The following is a 6000-nucleotide window of genomic DNA, read 5'->3' as shown; positions in this document are numbered from 1 at the left end:
TTTGCGAAAGATGGACAAAATCTTTCATGTACTGCTTTAACCTGGTTTTGAAGCTGTTTCTAATTACAGAACTAGCTGTGAGTTAAATGTTAAATAATTTCACCCTAAAAAGAGCACCTTGATATTATTTAAAAAAACAAAACAAAACAAAACAGAAAATAACAAAGTTTTGGCAAGGATGCAGAGAAATTAGAACCCTCATTCATTGCTGGTGGAAAGGTAAAACGGTGTAGCAGTTGTGGAAACAGTGTGGCAGTTCCTCAGAAAGTTAAACATAGAATTACCATATCACCCAGAAATTCCACTTCTAGGTTTTACTATATACACAAAAGTATTGAAAATTGAGACTCAGATACTTGTACACCAATTTCATAGCAGCCTTATTTAAAATAATCCAAAGGTAAAAGCAATCTAAGTGCCCATAAACAGATGAATAGATTAACAAAATATAGTATTTTACATAAAATGGCAATTATTATGGATCAACATTAAAAACATGTCAAGTGAGTTAAGACAGACACAAAAGGACAAATGGTTTATGATTTCACTTATATGAGATATTTAGAATAAACAAATTCACAAAGATGGAAAGTTGATTAGAGGTTACTGGGGACAGGGGTGAAAGGGAAGGAGAATGCATATTTATTGCTTAAAGCATACAGCATTTCCATTTGGGATGATGAAAATATTTTGTTAATGAGCAGTGGTGATGGTAGCACAACACTGTGAATGTAATTAATACCATCAAATTGTACACAAATTGTAATGGTAGTAAAAATGGGATAGTTTGTGATATAAATATACGTAGATACAGTCATACAAATAAACATTACCACAATATTTTTAAAAGAGCAGTTTAATAACTTTATTTTCCAGAGCAGGAGCATAATTTTAAAGAAAATGACAAAAGATTCTCCTGTTCAAGCTTCACTGATGCCCAGAATAAATGGGTAAGCATGTATGCACTTAATATACATAGAAACATTTTTCTTGTTATAAGTATATTTATTATGCTTGACCAGGTGATAAACCCTAAAGCTGAAAGAGTGTAAATGATATCCTAAAATGGTTTAGGAATGAGAATATAGAATGAGAATTGCAGCTGGTATATCTGATTCCAAACAACGTGTTTTTGTTATTTTATGCCATTGAGAAAGGAAAGAGGGCATCAGAGCCCAGGTTTAACTCGTTAGGCAGCTCATTCAGGTAGACTGTTTGGTTAACTTAGTAGGAACTCTAGGCTTCTTCCCTGTGGGGGCTAGTGGTTCTGCACAGAAAGCCAATAGATCACAGTTAGAGACCACAGGCTTCATCCACTGAGACTCCTTCCAAAGGAAGGTAAGAAATAGGTGGCTGAGAATGAATCAGTTATTTCTTTTCTTTCCTAACATGTCACTGATTGACCTGAAGTGGTCAATGTTGTCACAGGGAATGAAAAGTTGTAAAAAATAAGGAAAACAGTACAAGGAGAGTATAAAAGTATTCTGGTATTCATTTAGCATGACTATTTGGTGTCATTTTGCTGTATTCTCCATGAAGTAAGATTTTCCAGTAGTTTTTCAGTGAACAAGGAAAAAAAATAACCTACACATGTGTGTAGCCTCAAATTCTATGCATGTGTTCTTTGGTTTGGGGGAAGAGGGGTTTAAATGGGTTGTTTTTTAACAGCACAGACCTCCTTAAGTTCTTTCTACTAAAGAATTTGATTGATTCCCTCCATTCTCTAACAAATGGCTTGACATTTCTACTTTATGGATTTATTATTTTTTTTAAAGCAGCCATCTCAGCCACCAGTCACTTAAACAAAAAGAATTATAATATTTCTTACCAAATCAATACTTGTTATAACAAAGATGATGGCAAAGTTCCAACACTGCCCAGTCATTGGAGGTCTGGTATCTGACTTTTAGCGTAATAATACAGAGGTTGGCAATCATGTGGTGATGTGATTTCAGAAATACTAGCTAATAACCTTATTAAGGACAGTTTTCCAGTCCCACAGGAATGGAAGGCTGCCACTCAAAGGGCTCCTGGACCCTCTTTGGCTGTCTGATCATGGGAACCTGTTGTTTCAGCAATGGCTAACAGTCTGAAAAAGGGATGGCAAAGTCAGCTCTTGCTTAGATTTCAAGCATAAGAAAGATTCTGTTTTGGTTCCAGATGACCAAACTCTGTTGGGAGGGACAAAGAGAAGCAGTTGGTAACAGTTAATAGTAGATGTGTTGTTCAAGGAAAAGGAAATTCAGGAGATGTGAACATTTATCATTATTCATTGTATGAGAGCCCTAGATGAAGACTTTTGAAAACAGATTCTGCCTGTTACTTGCTGTGTAACCTTTGAAAACCCACTTCACTTAAGTCTGCATATTCTCATCTGAAAATCAGTGTCATGAGGATTTAACAAAATTTTATATGCAATATGATTAAAATAATGCCTAGTATGTGTTAAGCACTCAATAAATGTAAGCAGTTAATAATAAATAAAGTAATGGTAATATAAAAATGGTATTATAAACAAATTTCCTGGTTTTAAAGCCCACTTGCCTTATAGAAAAATAACAGGGTAAACAGGTCATTCTTTGTATTTTGCATGACAAATGCCAAGATTGTCTGTGTGAACAGTGGCTGGGAGTGGAGGTGATGCTGTGTGCCTTTGAAACAGACTCTGCTGACTATTATCCAATCACCTTCCTAATGCTGATTCAAGGGGGCAAGTAGAAAGGCTCTGGTGGCTCTTTATAGTTGACCCAGGCTGTTGTGTACGTCTTCTCAAGCTTTGTACACTGTAACTCCAGGGCACACTAATTCACAGAAACCATGATGATAATATGGTGACTCTGGTTGACACAGGGTCTTAAATGAACACAATTAGACACAGATTCCAGAAATTTGTTGGGGATTGATTGAGAGTTGACTCAAGTTCTTACCACATTTGATCTATCAGCAGCATTTGATATAGTCTTTCATTCACTCTTGGAATACTTTCTTTCCTTGGCTTCTGGGACTTGCTTTCTCTTGGTTCTCTTCCTACCTCATTGATGACTCCTCTTCAATCTCTTTGCTAGTTTCTCATCATCATCTCAATCTCTCAGTCTTAGAGTGGCCCCAGGACTTGGTATTTGGGTCTCTTCTTTTCTTCTCCATTTACATTCACTCCCTGGGTGATCTCATACATTCCCATGGTTTTAAAACAATCTCTACCCTGACCATTCCAAAATATTAATATATATCTCCATCCCAGAAGTCATTCCTGAATTCCAGTCTCTTAGAAAATTGTCTGCTTGGCATCTCTTCCTGGACGTTTAAAAGGCATTGCAAACTTACCTTGTAAAAAAACAAACTCCTGAGTACTCCTACCTGCTTAAATATGCTTCTCTTGTTCCTCCTACAATCTTCCTCTTTGCTGTAAGTGCCAACTCCATCCTTCCACTTGCTCAAGCCACAAACACTGCAGTCTTTAACTCCTCTTTCTCCCACACTACATGTCTAATCTATGGCAAATCCTGTCAGGTCTACTTTCAAATTATAAATGGAACCCAGCAGCTTTGCACTACCCCCACTGCTTCTGCCCAACTCCATATCATCTGCAGTTTTTTTTCTTTATAGGCTTGGTTTTTTAAAATGTTTTTATATATGCTCTTCTAAAAAAAGGATTTATTTATATATATATATATATATATATATATATACACACTGAGGGTTAAAAGCAGACTATGTTTTATTTATATAATCAAATTCCCAGATGACCATCCTACAGTATAATTTTAAAGTATTGAAGGGTGTAAATTACATGGGGAAAAGAGAAGTGTTAGGTTTCTACAACATTGCCTTCCTTTACAATATCGTAAAAATGGAAGAAAATAATGAAAACACCCAGAAAATTCTAGAAAGCCAAAGATTCTTTTTAGTAAAAGATGAATGTTCTCTGATATTGCTGTGATTAATCAAATAGATAATATTTTATGTGCATTTGCTTGGCAAGGTCCAGGAATCTTTTAGTAGATATTTTTAAAGATAGGAACAAAAAATAATCAGCAGCTTTGCTTCTTTCCCTTAAGCCAACAAATAACTACAGAGAGAACAGTCAGAAATTGGAAGAGATCAGAGAAAGCGGATGGGTTCTTTGCAGTAGGTACAGGGTCTACTTTAATAGAATTCTGGTCACGTAATCCAAAGCTCAGACCTGCTTTGGTTTAATCAGCTTGTGAACATTACAGTTGAGTACAGCCATGTTGATCCAGGCTTCTACATACATAATTTATTTCCCCTAAATTAGGTCTCGTTTATTTCCCTTTATTTGACACATTATATTGAAAGCTGAGGTGGTGTGAATACAGTATTGTAACAGCTTAATAATGTATGCATGTGTCGATGTATGCACTGAAAGCATTTCTACACATAGCTCCAGTGTTAAGTCATGTTACTCCCTCCCTGACATACGATGAATGCCAAACAGTATTGGATTATAAGCAAGATTTCAGCTTCCTATATTTTGGAAAATTATGTTAGCACTGCTTTGCTGAGAATAGAGCCCACTGTCCGTTTGCAGGATTGGGCAGAGCAGGAGGATACAGCATTTACTGCCTTCCTCGGTTGTGAGCAAGTTCTATCATTGATTGTTAAGTCCCACAGTGATGGATCCTGCAAGAGCTGCCCATGACAAGTGCTGCAGAGAGAAAGATTTAAAACCCGAGGATTTCAGACACATTCTTTCCAGTGCTGTTGACAAAATTCTATCAAAAACACCAATTGCTGTTTTCCTGCTTTCTGTCCTCAGTTTGAAAGAATGAAATTTGAAAGAGTGTAAGGGGTTAGAGGGATAAGCATTGCAAGCAAAGGTGAAATATACAGTCATTTTTTAAAATGACAATGTGATACTTATAAACATCAGTAATTCCATAATTAGACCCAGATTAGGACTGGAGAATATGTTATTCTTTATATAGCCTGGTAAGTAGCCCAGAGAAATGGAATTTGTTTGAATTCTATCCACAATTTTTAGGAAAATTAATATAATATTTTTAAGAAAAATTATGCTCCTTCATAATTGTTTCAAGAATGGTTTCAGAATAACAGTGTTATTTATGCAAAGCATTATGTTGTTCTATAAAATACACATTTGATTTCATCATCTTCTTTGCTGATTCCTGATGCTGTAAAAGGAGAACTTGGTTTTCTGAGGTGATGATATTTATAGTTGGGCATCATCAAAAAGCAGTTCTTTGCTTATTTGGGATTCGAAGCTCAACCTGGTGTCCCTTGTGACTCATTCAGTATTCATCTGCAGCTCTGTGCCTGCCTGCCTGCTTGTGAAGCACTCTCATGAATCCTTAATTCCATTTGAACTCAGCAACGCCAGAGTCATTTTCCATCAACCCACTCACTCAGCTGAATTGCGCCAGCTTCTTCTGTGCAAAGTGTCACACTGCCTTTCTAAGATTGATTGGGTGTTGGGCCACCACCACAAAGACAAAGGAGGTCAAACTCAGCACCTGTGGTTTGCTAAGACCTGATAGCATCATCATCCCTTTTGACTTAGATTGCTAACACTGGTGAAATGTTCTGGGGTTTACCTGTTTAACCCCATGTCTTGTTGAACCAGCCTTATCAATACTTCATCACCAATAATGTAATACAATATTAATGATGAGTTACTCTTAACCTAAATATCTGATATACTCTGTATTTCAGAACAGTTAAAAGCAACATGACATGGTGCAGCCAGATCAGACCGATAAGCAGTCTGCATTTTTAGCACGGCGTCTTTCTAATTGCCTTGCTTTGCTCTTCTCTTGAGTGATAGGGCAGGCATGGCTGGAGTGCTGGCCAGCAGCCTGACAGGGTGCAACTCTAGGAATGGCAGCTGAGGCAGGCAGGGTGGATTACTCACAAAGGTCAGAAGTAGGGAAAGTCAGAGAGCAAGCTCAAACCCAGTTCAAAAGGTGAGTGCAGAACTAAAACTGTATGAATAAACTGGAGGATCAGGGATAGGATAGGGAG

The 6000-nt window shown here is 37.0% G+C and overlaps 1 long non-coding RNA gene across 1 annotated transcript in view; it reads left to right on the top strand.

Moving 5' to 3' along the window:
* The first annotated feature begins 885 nt into the window (after positions 1-885).
* The window catches only part of LOC131280296 (uncharacterized), a 28257-nt gene continuing 23142 nt past the window's right edge, over positions 886-6000 (top strand). The window contains exon 1 of the long non-coding RNA XR_009187802.1: positions 886-950. This is a non-coding gene — a long non-coding RNA (uncharacterized lncRNA). The remainder of the gene's footprint in view (positions 951-6000) is intronic.

The sequence above is a fragment of the Dasypus novemcinctus genome, chromosome 10, assembly GCF_030445035.2.
Source record: "Dasypus novemcinctus isolate mDasNov1 chromosome 10, mDasNov1.1.hap2, whole genome shotgun sequence".
In the NCBI taxonomy this organism is placed as follows: domain Eukaryota; kingdom Metazoa; phylum Chordata; class Mammalia; order Cingulata; family Dasypodidae; genus Dasypus; species Dasypus novemcinctus.
The sequence above is the reverse complement of the archived record's forward strand: the minus strand, read 5'-3'. Positions and strand labels throughout refer to the sequence as shown.